We start from the raw sequence: 18,459 nt of genomic DNA, 5'->3' as shown, positions 1-18,459 counted from the left end.
GTCACCTTTACTATTCAACGTAGTGCTGGAATTTCTAGCCAATACAATTAGGCAAGACGAGGAAATAAAGGGAATCCAAATGGGAGCAGAGGAGGTCAAACTCTCCCTCTTTGCTGACGACATGATCTTACACTTAGAGAACCCCAAAGACTCAACCACAAGACTCCTAGAAGTCATCAAAAAATACAGTAATGTTTCAGGATATAAAATCAATGTCCACAAGTCAGTAGCCTTTGTATACACCAATAACAGTCAAGAGGAGAAGCTAATTAAGGACACAACTCCCTTCACCATAGTTTCAAAGAAAATGAAATACCTAGGAATATACCTAACGAAGGAGGTGAAGGACCTCTATAAAGAAAACTATGAACTCCTCAGAAAGGAAATAGCAGAGGATATTAACAAATGGAAGAACATACCATGCTCATGGCTTGGAAGAATCAACATTGTTAAAATGTCTATACTTCCCAAAGCAATCTACCTATTCAATGCCATTCCTATCAAAGTACCTACATCGTACTTTCAAGATTTGGAAAAAATGATTCTGCGTTTTGTATGGAACCGGAAAAAACCCCGTATAGCTAAGGCAGTTCTTAGTAACAAAAATAAAGCTGGGGGCATCAGCATACCAGATTTTAGTCTGTACTACAAAGCCATAGTGCTCAAGACAGCATGGTACTGGCACAAAAACAGAGACATAGACACTTGGAATCGAATTGAACACCAAGAAATGAAACTAACATCTTACAACCACCTAATCTTCGATAAACCAAACAAGAACTTACCTTGGGGGAAAGACTCCCTATTCAATAAATGGTGTTGGGAGAACTGGATGTCTGCGTGTAAAAGACTGAAACTGGACCCACACCTTTCCCCACTCACAAAAATTGATTCAAGATGGATAAAGGACTTAAATTTAAGGCACGAAACAATAAAAATCCTCAAAGAAAGCATAGGAAAAACACTGGAAGATATTGGCCTGGGGGAAGACTTCATGAAGAAGACTGCCATGGCAATTGCAACAACAACAAAAATAAACAAATGGGACTTCATTAAACTGAAAAGCTTCTGTACAGCTAAGGTGACGATAACCAAAGCAAAGAGACAACCCACACAATGGGAAAGGATATTTGCATATTTTCAATCAGACAAAAGCTTGATAACCAGGATCTATAGAGAACTCAAATTAATCCACATGAAAAAAGCCAACAATCCCTTATATCAATGGGCAAGAGACATGAATAGAACTTTCTTTAAAGACGACAGACGAATGGCTAACAAACACATGAAAAAATGTTCATCATCTCTATATATTAGAGAAATGCAAATCAAAACATCCCTGAGATACCATCTAACCCCAGAGAGAATGGCCCACATCACAAAATCTCAAAACTGCAGATGCTGGCGTGGATGTGGAGAGAAGGGAACACTTTTACACTGCTGGTGGGACTGCAAACTAGTACAACCTTTCTGGAAGGAAGTATGGAGAATCCTCAAAGCACTCAACCTAGACCTCCCATTCGATCCTGCAATCCCATTACTGGGCATCTACCCAGAAGGAAAAAAATCCTTTTATCATAAGGACACTTGTACTAGACTGTTTATTGCAGCTCAATTTACAATCGCCAAAATGTTGAAACAGCCTAAATGCCCACCAACCCAGGAATAGATTAACAAGCTGTGGTATATGTATACCATGGAATACTATTCAGCCATTAAAAAAAATGGAGACTTTACATCCTTCGTATTAACCTGGATGGAAGTGGAAGACATTATTCTTAGTAAAGCATCACAAGAATGGAGAAGCATGAATCCTATGTACTCAATCTTGATATGAGGACAATTAATGACAATTAAGGTTATGGGGGGGTGCAGAAAGAGGGATGGAGGGAGGGGGGTGGGGCCTTAGTGTGTGTCACACTTTATGGGGGCAAGACATGATTGCAAGAGGGACTTTACCTAACAATTGCAATCAGTGTAACTGGCTTATTGTACCCTCAATGAATCCCCAACAATAAAAAAAAAAAGAAAAAAAAAAAAAAAAAAAAAAGAAATGGCAAGCCTTTGGAAATCAGCACCGTGGACAGAGGTGAGGGTGGTGTCTGCCCTTCTCTCTTTCTTCATTCCCAGCTCCTCTGGAAACAATCCCTTTTGTAAAGATTTCAAGCAAAGCCAGACAATCTGAGAAGGTCACCCCAGGACCAGGTAGACTGTGACTCCTCTAGGCTAAAAGGCCCCTGTTACTCAGCAGTTGTGAAGTGTGTCTCTATGGGTGGGGGGCTGCAAACTCCCCTTGCTGCTTGGGACAGGGATGTCAGGTGGATGTGCTTGCCCCTTGCTGCCTTCTTCAGCTCCATCTCTTTTACTCAGGGGTCAGCCTCAGGCATCCCACACTCTCTGATCTCCTTCTTACCCAGTGAAAACTCCGAAACTGTTTTCCTGGTTCAGGCTGTGAGTTGAGAGTCTGGACCCTCAATGCACATGGTGTTGGGGAGACCTCACCTAGACTGAGTTCCACAGGGTGACTGGGTTGTGACAACAGGTGGTGGTGCTGTTTGAGCCACAGAACATGTGCTGTCCCATAGGCTGGGCCCCAGCACTCAGCCAAATGGACTGATCTCAGGCTCCATATCCTGCAAATGAAGTTGCTGGGGGTGAGCTTCTGACCCCTTCTTTAATGGAAATTATTATAAGTACTCTCTGGGAAACACTGCAGGGTCACACTCTCTCCTGGGAGTATAAAGGGCACTTTCTGGCCAAGAAAAAGGTGTTTTCTACATTTCTGGAGGACAAGAAGACTCTGGTGTGCAGGGTGCATCTTCCTCACACCCCAGGTTCCCAGCTGATTAAGCATACTCCTCTCTGATAACTGCTGATATTGGACTTTCCTTTAGGTACTCACTGGCCATTAACATGTCTCCTCTGAGCAGTCTTTTTCAACCTTTTTTTTTTTCTTTTTTTAATAATCTCATGGCACACTTGAACCTATAGTTAAACTTCCATGGCACATTTAAATTATGTTGATAATAAAAAGTAAAACAAATTAATATAGTTACTGTGCTTTGAACTTATTTTGAAAATAATTTCATCAATGATTTTTAAAAATTTTCTTTGCACAATTAAGACCCTCTCGTGGCACATAAATTGAAAATCACTACTTGTTAGGAATCTCTATTCAGGTCTTTTTGCCCATTTTAAAAATTATATTATTTGCTTTTTTCTGCTGAGTTGTTTGTGTTCTTTATACATTCTGGATATTAACCTCTTGCCAGATATACAGTTTGAAAATATTTTTTTCCATCTCTAGGTTATCTGTTGATTCTGTTGTTTGCTTTTTTGCTTGTGGTGCAGAGGCTTTCTTAATTTAATATAATCACACTTGTTTATTTTTCTTTTGTTTCCCTTGATTTTGCATTCTTTTCCATAAAAGAATTGCCCAGATCTATGTCAAGGAAAGTTTCCCTTATGTTTTCTTCTATAGTTTTAGATCTTAAATTTAAGTCTTTAATACATTTCAATTTGATGTTTACATATAATGAGAGAGAGGGTCTAGTTTAATTTATCTGCAGCACCATTTACTGAAGAGATTGTCTTTTCTTCAATGTATGTTTTTGGTGCCTTTGTAAAAAGTCAAGAAGATACAGATTCATATTCATCAACTTACTTTTAGGTTCTCTATTGTTCCCTTTATCTAGATGATGTTTCTCTCTCTTTTCTTAGTTAATCCAGCAAAGGGTTTATCGATTTTTTTTTTTATTGTTGGGGATTCATTGAGGGTACAATAAGCCAGTTACACTTATTGCAATTGTTAGGTAAGGTCCCTCTTGCAATCATGTCTTGCCCCCATAAAGTGTGACACTCACTAAGGCCCCAGCCTCCTCCCTCCATCCCTCTTTCTGCTTCACCCGCCATAACCTTAATTGTCATTAATTGTCCTCATATCAAGATTGAGTACATAGGATTCATGCTTCTCCATTCTTGTGATGCTTTACTAAGAATAATGTCTTCCACTTCCACGCAGGTTAATACGAAGGATGTAAAGTCTCCATTTTTTTTAATGGCTGAATAGTATTCCATGGTATACATATACCACAGCTTGTTAATCCATTCCTGGGTTGGTGGGCATTTAGGCTGTTTCCACATTTTGGCAATGGTAAATTGAGCTGCAATAAACAGTCTAGTACAAGTGTCCTTATGATAAAAGGATTTTTTTCCTTCTGGGTAGATGCCCAGTAATGGGATTGCAGGATCGAATGGGAGGTCTAGGTTGAGTGCTTTGAGGTTTCTCCATACTTCCTTCCAGAAAGGTTGTACTAGTTTGCAGTCCCACCAGCAGTGTAAAAGTGTTCCCTTCTCTCCACATCCACGCCAGCATCTGCAGTTTTGAGATTTTGTGATGTGGGCCATTCTCACTGGGGTTAGATGATATCTCAGGGATGTTTTGATTTGCATTTCTCTAATATATAGAGATGATGAACATTTTTTCATGTGTTTGTTAGCCATTCGTCTGCTGTCTTTAGAGAAAGTTCTATTCATGTCTCTTGCCCATTGATATAAGGGATTGTTGGCTTTTTTCATGTGGATTACTTTGAGTTCTCTATAGATCCTGGTTATCAAGCTTTTGTCTGATTGAAAATATGCAAATATCCTTTCCCATTGTGTAGGTTGTCTCTTTGCTTTGGTTATTGTGTCCTTACCTGTACAGAAGGTTTTCAGTTTAATGAAGTCCCATTTGTTTATTTTTGTTGTTGTTGCAATTGCCATGGCAGTCTTCTTCATGAAGTCTTCCCCCAGGCCAATATCTTCCAGTGTTTTTCCTATGCTTTCTTGGAGGATTTTTATTGTTTCATGCCTTAAATTTAAGTCCTTTATCCAACTTGAATCAATTTTTGTGAGTGGGGAAAGGTGTGGGTCCAGTTTCAGTCTTTTACATGTAGACATCCAGTTCTCCCAACACTATTTATTGAATAGGGAGTCTTTCCCCCAAGGTATGTTCTTGTTTGGTTTATCAAAGATTAGGTGGTTGTAAGATGTTAGTTTCATTTCTTGGTGTTCAATTCGATTCCAAGTGTCTATGTCTCTGTTTTTGTGCCAGTACCATGCTGTCTTGAGCACTATGGCTTTGTAGTACAGACTAAAATCTGGTATGCTGATGCCCCCAGCTTTATTTTTGTTACTAAGAACTGCCTTAGCTATACGGGTTTTTTTCCGGTTCCATACAAAATGCAGAATCATTTTTTTCAAATCTTGAAAGTATGATGTAGGTATTTTGATAGGAATGGTATTGAATAGGTAGATTGCTTTGGGAAGTATAGACATTTTAACAATGTTGATTCTTCCCATCCATGAGCATGGTATGTTCTTCCATTTGTTAATATCCTCTGCTATTTCCTTTCTGAGGAGTTCATAGTTTTCTTTATAGAGGTTCCTTCACCTCCTTCGTTAGGTATACTCCTAGGTATTTCATTTTCCTTGAAACTATGGTGAAGGGAGTTGTGTCCTTAATTAGCTTCTGATCTTGACTGTTATTGGTGTATACAAAGGCTATTGACTTGTGGACATTGATTTTATATCCTGAAACATTACTGTATTTTTTGATGACTTCTAGGAGTCTTGTGGTTGAGTCTCTGGGGTTCTCTAAGTATAAGATCATGTCATCAGCAAAGAGGGAGAGTTTGACCTTCTCTGCTCCCATTTGGATTCCCTTTATTTCCTTGTCTTGCCTAATTGTATTGGCTAGAACTTCCAGCACTATGTTGAATAGTAAAGGTGACAGAGGACAACCTTGTCTGGTTCCAGTTCTAAGAGGAAAAGCTTTCACTTTTACTCCATTCAGTAAAATATTGGCTGTGGGTTTGTCATAGATAGCTTCAATCAGTTTTAGAAATGTGCCACCTATGCCTATGCTCTTCAGTATTCTAATTAGAAAAGGATGCTGGATTTTATCAAATGCTTTTTCTGCATCTATTGAGAGGATCATGTGATCTTTATTTTTGCCTCTGTTAATATGGTGGATAACGTTTATGGACTTGCGTATGTTAAACCAGCCTTGCATCCCTGGGATGAAGCCTACTTGATCATGATGAATGACTTTTTTGATGATGAGCTGTAATCTATTGGCTAGGAGTTTGTTGAGAATTTTTGCGTCTATATTCATGAGTGAGATTGGTCTGAAATTCTCTTTTTGTTTGGGTCTTTTCCTGGTTTTGGTATCAGGGTGATGTTTGCTTCATAGAATGTGTTGGGGAAGATTCCTTCTTCCTCAGTTTTTGGGAATAATTTCTGCAGTACAGGAATAAGCTCTTCCTTGAAGGTTTGATAGAATTCTGGAGTGAAGCCATCTGGACCAGGGCATTTTTTGTTGGAAGCTTTTTTATTGTTTCTTTGATCTCAGTGCTTGAAATTGGTCTGTTCAGGAGGTCTATTTCTTCCTGGCTAAGTCTAGGGAGAGGGTGTGATTCCAAATATTGATCCATTTCCTTCACATTGTCAAATTTCTGGGCATAGAGTTTCTGGTAGTATTCAGAGATGATGTCTTGTATCTCTGTGGGATCCGTTGTTATTTCCCCTTTATCATTTCTGATTGAGGTTATTAGAGATTTTACTTTTCTATTTCTAGTTAGTCTGGCCAAAGGTTTATCTATTTTATTTATTTTTTCAAAAAACCAACTCCTTGTTTCATTAATTTTCTGAATGATTCTTTTGTTTTCAATTTCATTGATCTCTGATTTGATTTTGGATATTTCTTTTCTTCTACTGAGTTTAGGCTTAGATTGTTTTTCTTTTTCCAATTCCATAAGATCTCTTGTGAGATTGTTGATATGCTCTCTTTCTGTTTTTCGAATGTAGGCATCTAAAGCGATGAATTTTCCTCTCAAAACTGCTTTTGCAGTATCCCACAGGTTTTGGTAGCTTGTGTCTTCATTGTTGTTATGCTCAAGGAAGTGAATGATTTCCTGTTTTATTTCTTCCTTCACCCATCTGTTATTCAACAGAAGATTGTTTAATTTCCATGCCGTTGGGTGGGGTTGAGCATTTTTGTTAGAGTTGAGTTCCACCTTTAGTGCCTTATGGTCTGAAAAGATACAAGGTAAAATTTCAATTCTTTTGATTCTGTTGATATTTGTTTTGTGTCCCAGGATATGATCAATTTTGGAGAATGTTCCATGGGGTGATGAGGAGAATGTATATTCTTTATCTTTGGGGTGGAGTGTTCTATATGCGTCTATCAAGCATAGTTGTTCTAGGGTCTCATTTAAATCTCTTACATCTTTGTTTAATTTCTGTTTAGAGGATCTGTCCAGCTCTGTAAGAGGTGTGTTAATGTCCCTGTTATGATGGTATTATCAGATATCATATTGCTCAGACTGAGTAAGGTCTGCTTCAAGAATCTGGGAGCATTTAAATTGGGTGCATAAATATTTAGAATTGAAATGTCTTCTTATTGTATTTTTCCCTTGACCAATATAAAGTGACCATCTTTGTCTTTTTTGACTTTAGTTGCTTTAAATCCACATGTATCTGAAAATGAGATTGCAACTCCTCTTTTCTTCTGAATTCCATTTGCCTGAAAAATTGTCTTCCAACCCTTGACTCGGAGCTTTACTTTGTCTTTTGAAGCCAGGTGTGTTTCTTGCAGACAGCAAATGGATGGCTTGTGTTTTTTAGTCCAGTCAGCCAATCTATTTCTCTTCAGTGGGGAATTCAGCCATTAACATTTATTGAGATAATTGATAAGTGTGGTAGTATTCTATTCACTTATTTTGTGAGAGTCCATTTCTTAGTTTTATCTTTTGCATCAGTGTGGAGGTTAGGTTCTGTCCTTTGATTTCTGAGTTCTTACTTTGCTTCTGATCCATTGTGGTTGTCAGTGTGCAGAACAGGTTGCAGTATTTCCTGTAGAGCTGGTCTTGTTGTGGCGAATTTCCTCAATGTTTGTATATCCGTAAATGATTTGATTTCTCCGTCAATTTTTATGCTTATCTTAGCAGGGTACAGAATTCTGGGCTGAAAATTGTTCTGTTTAAGTAGATTAAAGGTAGATGACCATTGTCTTCTTGCTTGGAAAGTTTCATTAGAGAAGTCTGCGGTCACCCTGATGGATTTGCCCCTGTAGGTCAACTGGCGCTTACTCCTGGCAGCTTGCAGATTCTTTTCTTTTGTCTTGACTTTGGACAGGTTCATCACAATGTGTCTTGGAGAAGCTCGTTAGAGTTGAGGCGACCCGGGGTCCGATATCCCTCTGAAAGCAGTGTGTCAGAATCTTTGGTGATGTTTGGGAAATTTTCTTTTATAATATTCTCTAGTATGGCTTCCATTCCTCTGGGGCATTCTTCTTCCCCTTCTGGAATTCCTATAACTCGTATGTTGGAATGCTTCATAAAGTCCCATAATTCTGACAGAGAACGTTCTGCTTTGTCTCTCTTCTTTTCTGCCTCTTTTACTGTCTGAGTTATCTCAAGAACTTTGTCTTCTGCCTCTGAAATTCTTTCTTCTCCATGGTCTAACCTGTTGCTTATACTTTCCATTACATCTTTAAGTTCCCTAATTGACTGTTTCAGTTCCTTCAGCTCTGCTATATCCTTTTTATATTCTTCATATCGTTCATCTCTTATTTGATTCTGTTTTTGGATTTCCTTTTGGTTATTTTCCACTTTATTAGCAATTTCCTTCATTGTTTCCATCATTTCTTTCATTGTTTTCAACATGTGTATTCTAAATTCCCTTTCTGTCATTCCTAACATTTCTATACTGGTGGAATCATCTGCAGTAGCTACCTCATGGTCCCTTGGTGGGGTTGTTCTAGACTGGTTCTTCATGTTGCCTGGAGTTTTCTGCTGATTCTTCCTCATGAGTGATTTCTTTTATGTGTTTCCTTGCCCTAATTTCCTTTCACTTCCTCTTGCTCTTTAAGTTCTTGTGCCTGTGGACTAAGGGTTACAGGACCAGAAGGGTGAGAAGGTTGAAGAGCAAAAAAAGGGGATGAAAGAAAGGAGGACCGAGTGATAAGAAAAAAAGAAAGATAGAGAAAGGAGAGGGGGTGGGTATAAGGAATATTGACAAAAAGAAGAGAGGCACAGAAAGAGGGAGACAGGGCAATATAGGTGTACAGTAGGGTACTTTGACACAACCTTAAAAAAACCCCACCTTCTGGGGGTGCCCAGTTGCGTGGTTCCCTTGAGGTCAGCAGCTGTTTGCTAACCTGATCAGACACAGTACCCCACCTCCACCAAGTAGAGAGGAAAGACAAAAATGCTATAAATCAAACCAAAACAAGCAAACAGAAAACTTTACGGGGATAAAATTGGGTGAAAAACCAAATGATATCGGTAGAAACACTAGCAAAAGTGAAGTTGTAGTTATTAAAAAAGGCAGCAATGGGATATTATAATTAAACTAGGAAAATTGAGAAAGAAAAAGGGATCTGTATGGAAAAGATTGAAATTAAAAAAACAAAAGAACATCAGCAACGTCAAAATAAACAAACAAAAAAAAAAACCAAACAAAAAAAAAGAAAAAAATACACAACCAAAACCAAAGCAGTTTGTATATGTTATTGAATATTGTCTGGGCAACACGTGGTCTTCTGGGGTATGAGATGTTAGTCACAGTTCTGATACAACTGGAGGCTGCTGATTTCTCAAACCCCTAAATCTCTCTTCAGCCTACTTAAAAGGCACTTTGAACTTGTAAACTTTCTGAGCAGAAGCTTTCCCAGCTTTCTCGCTGGAATCACTGCTGAAGTGGCTATCCACTTACCCTGTGTGCCAAAACCAGTCTCACTCTGCCCCTGAGGGTTAGGGCTGCAAGGCGGCTCGGACCCCACCCTTAGGCTACTTGGTTGCTAGGTTACCAGCTCCCACCCATTTCTAGCTCTGCGACCCTGAGGGCGGAGCTTGCCGGGGCAGATCACTGACAATGGATCCGTGTGACCCACCGCCAAACACTATTAGCTCTGTCTGGCTCAGCGGCTCAGACTGGGGCCCTAGACAACGGCCAAAGTTCTCCGCACTCCCGCTCAGGCCTTCCCCAAGGCAGTTGAACTCAGTGCCAAGTCCAAGGACATCAAAACAGTTCACAGGTAAGGCCTTTCTGGTTTGCAGTCTCGCTGCTAGTGAACTTACAGTTGTGGGCGGGTTTAGACGGATTGAACACACGCGACCACTTGCCGGTTTTCCACTGTTTTAGTCCTCCTCTTGGGGTCCAGAAGTCTCTCGCTGACTCCCTGTATCCTCCTAGGAGTGATGATAGGCAGTTCCCACCAGCCAGAGATGCTTGGAGTCCTATCGCCCCAGACTCACGGTGCCCAGATGCAAGGAAGCTGTTACTCGGCTGTCATCTTGCTCCGCCTCCGGGTTTATCGATTTTATTTATCTTTTCAAAATACCAACTCAATTTGTTCACTTTTTTCTATTGGTTTTCCATTGTCTGATTTATTTCTGCTCTGATTCACATTTGCTTCCTTCAGCTAGGTTTGAAGGTCATTCTTTTTCTAATTTGTTGTTTCATCGTTCTTTCTTTTTTCCTAATGCAGACATTTACCACAAAACATTTCCCCTTGTTACTGCTTTTGCTGAATCCTATAGTTTGAAACATTGTGTTTTTATTTTAGTTCATTTAGTGATTTGTTTTAATTCTGTTTTTATCTGTTCAATCTGTTTGATTTTCTGGGATATATACTCCAATGTGAAATTTCTGGATCATATGGCAACTCTATGTTTAATTTTTTGGCAAACCACCATATATTTGGGTAATAATTTACACCATGTTCATTTTTGACTCTTTAATAAGCAATAGGAGGTCACAGTTATTGTCCCATTTATTCAAAAGAGAATTGCAAAAATCATGTACCTTATCTGGCATGTGTGAGCATATGACTAGGAGGGTGGTTAAGTAAATGGTTCAACATTCTGGAGGGAACTTACAGCATAGATGCTGTACTTGGAGAAATGGTCTTTCTTGTCCAGCAGGCAAAGCAGAACCGTGAGACTCTGGAGTCACTGACAATGAACACAAAGGGGCTGAGTGTCGGGAAGCCTGAAGACACCAGGAAGGAGATGCCCCTCAGCCAGTGGCCTGGGCTCTGCATCTGGGTCACCCTGTAGGATAAAATACCAGCTAGAGCATGAAAGGAGACAAACATGCCGACCAGGACGAGGATGGTGTGTGTGGCTCTAGTTTCATGAGCAGTTCTGGGGGAGGGGCTGCTGCTGCGGATGTGCTGGACTCTCTGCTTGTGCCTGTGCAGGACGAGGACCATGGAGCCGCTGGTCCAGGCCATGAGGGCCACACACAGACTATCCGTGAAAGAGAAAACGACTGCAGTTACTGAGAAGACCAACCTCCCTTGATAGGGTGAGGAGCAGTATCTGTACAATTTTTCCATACTCAGGTTTTTGCTATTTGTTGGGCCAGTTACATGCTTTGCAATATGGATATTTAGCACCAGGTGCAAGATCCAGCAGAGGAAACAGCAGAAACCCATGCACGTTGGGGATCTAATTTGAAGGTCCAGCCACCTAGAGATACTTGGATGAAGCTTAATGGCCTGAAAGCTACTGAGGAGGCAGGTGGTGCTCAGGGAAACTCCTCTGGCCACTCTGTGTAAATAGAAGACAAGTTTACATCCAGCCTCATCCAGGAAAGATTTCAATCCAAAAGCTGCCATTGTCTGAGGGACCCCTTTGGATAAGAGAACCAAGCTGTTAGCTAAGACTAGCTGGTGGAGGATCAGGTCTCTGGGTTTCAGGATCTTTGAAGTAATAATGGTAAAGTTATAAAAGTAAAAGAGTGAAGAATTTCCAAGGATACCAGCACCAGTCTGAAGGAGAAAGGTGATGCCCCAGTTTGAGTTAACAGAAACTAATCCTTCCATTGAGAGGAGATGGCGGAGCATGTTTTTATTTGAATGAGGGGGATCTAGAGACTGAAAGCAACAGTTGTGTTGTTCTCGTTGCATCCAGAAAATGTCTTTTCTCATGAAAACAATTATTCCAAGTGAATACAAACATCAAGAACCTGTCAGGACTCAGCTGTTTCTGGCAGAATTATTATTTGTGGCACTGCCATGACTGAACCTGTGCAGCCTCAGAGTGAGACTGAGCACAGCCTGTGCGTCTCGCAGGGGAGCCCTGGGCAGCTGTGGGCGTCAGGAGGACATTCTGTTGACAACTGATTCTCCAGGACTTAGAGTTATGGGGGAAGATGAGAAAAAGAAAGATTCAGAATATCATGGGAAATTAGCTTTGTTTAATTAATAAGTAGCAGGACACAGTATGAGTGTGTTTTATTTTAATTGCATTTTTACTATGCATATATATTTAAGCATATATAAAAATTATCAAGTGGTAATATGTACTAATATATACTAATATAATATATAGTAATATAATATAAAATTATTAAATATATACATTTAACAAATTTCAAAAAGCAGCCAAGTAAAATGTGTCTATTGTTTAGGTGAAACTTACCAACACCCACTCCTAAATTCACAAATTGGTCAAAACTGTGGTATATTAAGGAGGCATTATCTCTCGTATTATTTTTGATTACTTTTCAGTATTAAAGAGAACCCTTTTCACTATTGCAGTGGTTATAATTAGCAGCACATGAATGTTTTTGGAAATAAGACTGAAGCACTGAAAATTTTTAAAATTCTATATGTCTCTAGTAAACACAATGAAGAAGGAAATGCAAAGGACAATCATGGATGTATATTCCAGTAATCACAAAGGCACCTTTGTAGTCTTTGGAAATGATCCAGTAGCAAACTGCTAGGTAAAATCCTAGGGAGAATAAAATTTATTTTGTTAATATTTATGATCACAACCCAGGAATGGATTAAGAAGCTGTGGTATACGTCTACCATGGAATACCTTTCAGCCATTAAAAAAGGTGGAGACTTTCCATCTTTTGTATTAACCTGTTTAGAAGTGGAACACATTCTTCTTAGTAAGGTATGACAAGAATTGAGAAGCAAGAATCCCATGTATTCAATTCTAATATGAAGTCCATAGACGATCTAATACATGTCCTCATAAGAGAAAAACACAAATCAATTCAAGGAGGGGGCATGGGAAGAAAGGAGTAGGGAGAATGGAAGAGGGAGGGGGATGGGGGTTATGGGACATAGCACACCTCTTGTGGGCAGGACACAACTATAAGAGGGACTTTACCTAATAAATACAAGCGGTGTGACCCAATTCTTTATACCCTCAACGAACCGCAACCATTAAAAAAAGAAATCACATGAATGCTGGGTCAAACAATTATTTACAGATTTTTCTTTCTAGAGACAATAGTTATGTTTGAAATTGTGGTAAAAAATGCTTAAGTAAAGCTGTGTCATTGTAAAAATCAACTATACAGTCAAGTCAAGGGGCAAGAAATATTGCAAGAAAATGAAGGACATAAAAGAAGACCTGGAAAAAATGAGAGAAACCAACCTCTATGCTGTATGTTATTCCTTAATACCGTTAATCATTTGACCAACAAAATATGGGCACATGAACAATGTATTTATAATGAAATCTCCAAATTCCTAAATATACTGTTTTGGTAAAATACAAGACTAGACTGAGAAATGGAACTGATTATAATAGGATAAATCAGTTTCCTAAATACTTTTAAAGTTACAAATACAACTTAGTTACAGTAAAGGAAGCATATAGAACTGTCTGGAAGATAATGTTAAGTGTGTGATGGCTACATAGGTAAATAGAGCGTTACAGATATTAAAAATTTGTGGGGTCTACTAACTTTAAAATAGCACGAAAACTATAAGCACAAAAAAATATCAGGACTTACTGTGTGAGTACAAATTTCTTTGAAAATGACTTGAAATGAAGATTTTAAAATACATGGCATTAAAGTATTTTCACCTAAGTTGAAAAAATAAACTCAATTTCTCATGGATGTCCTTTAGACAAATCAACATGTAGATGTACAGATGAATATCTTGTAGATTAAGCAAGTAAGACTTATATTTAAAATATATATATTTTTTATTGTTGGGGATTCATTGAGGGTACAATAAGCCAGGTTACACTGATTGCATTTGTTAGGTAAAGTCCCTCTTGCAATCATATCTTGCCCCCAGAAGGTGTGGCACACACCAAATATTTAAAATATATATTTTTAATTATTTTTATTTCTTTTTAATTCTCACCAAATATTTAAAATATTTTAAACCCATGTTTGTGAAAGTAAGAATTGAGGCAAATATTTGGGAATCAATGAAAACATGGAACCACAGATAATTTTAAAATATTGTCATTTATGGTAAAACTAAAAAAAGATTAAAGACACAAAATAAGAATCTCAGAATAAGAATATAGAATATATTCTATAGAGAAAAATGAAACAATGAGGCTGTTTCTAATATTTTAAGTGTTCATTCTAAATAGTCCAATAAGAAAGAATACATTTGGAAAGCAGGAAAATCATGTAAACAATCATTTCTTTGGGAAAAATCCCACAAGTATATGTTTTTCTGTGGTATTATCAGACAAATGCAATTTAAATTTTAAAGGAGGTAAATTTTTCATGGAAACATTTATTTCTTTCCTAAGAGTTTAATCCAGGGTTATAGTTTCATATTGTATAATGATTCGTCTTATTTGAGCTTTGCCTTTTCATGTCTAATCAAAAATAAAGTGAATTAACTATAGTTTCTAAGTTTGGCATTATTTAAGGTAGGATGAGAAAAGAAACCTATTTTTATATAATGTGATGAAGTAACAAGATACAGTTTTTGAGATACTTAATTTTTTTATATTCTTTTTAAACTCTTTTTAAGTTAATAACTGGCCACATTTATGGGGTACAATGTGCTGATCTGATATACAATGTGGAATGCTTACATCAAATTGATTAACATAACCATCATGGCACTTACTTATTTGTTGTGGCAAGACATTTAAACTCTACGCTTGTTAGTTTTGAAATGTACCACTGCACTTCTACACTGCTGGTGGGAATGTAAGCTAATATGACCTTTTTGGAAAGAAGTTTAAAGAATACTCAAGGAACTAAAAGTGGACCTACTGTCTGATTCTGCAGTTTCTCTACTAGGGATATATCAAGATGATCAAAAATCATTTTACGGGCGGCGCCTGTGGCTCAAAGGAGTAGGACGCCGGGCCCATATGCCGAAGGTGGCGGGTTCAAACCCAGCCTTGGCCAAAAACTACAAAAAAGAAAAAAAAAATCATTTTACATCAAAGACATTTGCGCCAGAATGTTTATTGCAGCCCAATTCATAATTGCCAAGTCATGGAGACACTTAATTTGATGAAAACATGTATAATACCCTAAAATGTGGGGTTTTATGGAATTTAAATTAGAATTCGTGAAAACAAGAACTGTCTATATTTGTATAATAGTATTTTACCCGTTTAATAATTAGCAAGTTATTAAATTACAACTTTATTGAGCTATCATTAAAATCTCAGAAATATGAGCATCTTGGTAAAGTAAAATTAATTATGAGACACAGATGATTTAGAAAATCAAAACCATTTCTGGGAAGATAGATAATAGTCAATATTGACCCTGACATTGTTTGACCCCAGTTATACAGAATGGGCGAAAAAGTGGGAGAGTGAGAAAAGAATACATACTTTATGCAATATATCCACACAAACATGTCCAAAGTTTATGTTTTATAGCAATGGTAGGGAAAAATTAGTAAATTAATAGTAGAGATTGATCAATAATTTCAAATAAGAGAAAGAGTGGTATATGAAATCCTAGAGGAATTATGGAAATGAATTTAAATCATAAGCTGCACTCAGACCTTCACACATTGACAGTTCCTGATCATTCCTGCTCTATAAGACTTTAGCTCTCTCAGTCCCTTTTTGGAAATAGAAAATCTTTTCTATTAGGAATAGAAATTCTCTCTGTTAGGAATTGAGGTATTGTTTATCTTCTTCAAACTTATGCCAGACATTTTCTATGGACCCAAATTACTGGTGCAATAATTGCATCCTGCTCCCCAGTAACCATGAGGAAGGAGATGGAGGTGTACAATTTTGTACTCCTCACTGCAGGCGTTCAGAGGCATCTGTCATTGTCAGAGAAAGCAGTACATGATACCACTTGAAAAACATTTAAATGTCTTAACTAGCATTCCATTAGACAAGGGGTGTGTGAACAGGAGTCAAGAGCTAAACATGCTATTAACCCTCCTAGGAGCAGGACAGTGAAGAGTGTGAGGTTGGCATATTTGTTTGGAGAGACTGTCCTATGTCTCCAGAACCTTCACAATGTACTTCTGCTTCACATTTCTTTTAATGGTCAGTGTTGACCCTAGGAGGAAAAAAGAGTTGTATGTACATACCACATTTTTCATATGCCAAACATTTAATTTCTCTAATGACATGGTTCTCTGTAAAAAAAAAAAAAAAAAAAAAGGAGGTCCACTTACCAAATGCCATTTGGTGCTAGCACAGCGGCTGCCCTGGTCACGGTCTGAGCACCTGTGTGAAAGGGGCATCTTGAGCCTGAGATAAAGGTTTGGAACACATGAGGTCATCTCCTCACTGAGAAGTTATTATCATTTCATTTGTGAGCACAGTGACAATGCTTGCATGGGGATTTGGGATGATCTCAGAAAAACACTTGTTAAGAGTTCAGAGTACTGACAGCTATTAGTAGCTATTAGCTGTGATCAGCTGAGGGAACAAAGTTCAAGAGACAGAGACAGAAAAAGACAGAGAGAGACAAAAAGAGAATGAAGGAGCAGGGGAGAGAGAGAGAAAATAGGGAGAGGGAATAAAATAGGAGAGAGAAAGAGGAAGAGGAGGGTACCGGGGGGAGAGGACAGGAGAGAAGACAGAGAAACAAGCCAGAAAAACATATCTGACATACCTGGAGAAGACTAGGTGGAAATGATGTGTCAGACAAGGGAGCTGAGGTCCAAGAAGTGAGACAAAGAAGTAGAGAATAGGCGGTGCCTTTAGCTCAGTGGGTAGGGCGCCAGCCATATACACAGAAGCTAGTGGCTTCAAACCTGTCCCTCGTCCTACTAAACGACAATGACAACTGCAACAAAATAAATAGCCCAGCATTGTGGTGGATGCCTGTAGCCCCAGCTACTTGGGAGGCTGAGGCAAGAGAATTGCTTAAGACCAAGAGTTTGAGATTGCTGTGAGCTGTAATGCCTATAATGCCTGGGCTGGCACTCTACCAAGGGTGACAAAGTGTGACTCTGTCTCAATAAATAAAAAGGGGTAGAGAATAAGATTAGTTGTGTTCCTTGCAAACTTTAAGTTTTTGCCTCCTAAATATTATAGGGTTTGAAATTCTGAGAACTTTGCACAAAAGGCAGCTGTGAACAGAGAAGAATCAAGTAGAAATCAATTGCTCCACTGTTAGAAATGAACTTGGAAGAGGTGGAGAAACCTCACTTATGGTTTCCATGGGCACAGGTTAGGTGTCTGTGGTGCATCCCCTGTGAGTCTTGGGGTGTGAGATGTAGCCTAGAAAGAGGGAGAATGGCTTCCACAGAACATGCTTGTACTGAGTCAGTATTGTACTCAACATAGATGGACATTGTATGACAACAGAATATAAATATGTATTATAAGATGACGGGTGAATTGTGAGAAAAAAAAGACCTGGTGAAATCTCTTGAGAAATTCTGGCAGCAGATGGCCTTTCACCTGGAACCGCAGCTCTTTCTTGAGTCTTCAGGCTGCCAGCCTGTCCTGCACATCTCGGATCATCATGTCCCCAATTGTATGATCCAGTTCCTATCTAGAGAAATAGACAGATGTGCACTCTCCCTGAGAACACAGCAGGCTCTGGGGACCTGTAACAGCACATCTGAGTCTCCCTTTATGTCTCAGGCTCTTCCTGACCAGCCTTCTCTACCTCAGGCCAGACTCATCCAGGGAGTGACTTGGGTCACTGGGGAGTCCCAGAACATGAGGCTGCAGGAGAGAGGAAAGAAGCCGCCCAATTTCAGTCACAGTTTGACTCTACATTTTACACAGTCTGTGTGAGCTGGGCCAAGTAACTCCCTTTCCTGAGCTCCCATGAATGCAAAATTTCTTTCTTCTTTCCATCAGCTAGAAAGTTCAGTGTATTGAACAATTGCCATGTGGTAAAAGTACAAAAGACCATGAAGCTTCATTGGTGTAATGGTTGATTTTATGTTAATGTGGCTGATTCACAGAGTGCCCGGACATTAGTCTGGTGCATCTGTGGGGGTTTCTCATTGGGATTTGAGTCGGTGAACTGAGGGCAGTGGGTTTCCCTACCCAATGTAAGTGATCATCATCTAGTCATGGGTGGATTGAGTAGAAATAACAGACAGAGAAAGGTTGAGTGAACAGTGTTCCCACTACTGGTTCAGGTGGGACATTGGTCTTCTCCAGGCTTCAACCTTGAACTTGAATTGCAACTTTCACCATTACCTCCTTGGTCTTCAATTGACCACCAGCAGATCTT

The sequence above is a fragment of the Nycticebus coucang genome, chromosome 10, assembly GCF_027406575.1.
Source record: "Nycticebus coucang isolate mNycCou1 chromosome 10, mNycCou1.pri, whole genome shotgun sequence".
In the NCBI taxonomy this organism is placed as follows: Eukaryota; Metazoa; Chordata; class Mammalia; order Primates; family Lorisidae; genus Nycticebus; species Nycticebus coucang.
This window is presented reverse-complemented; position numbering follows the sequence as displayed.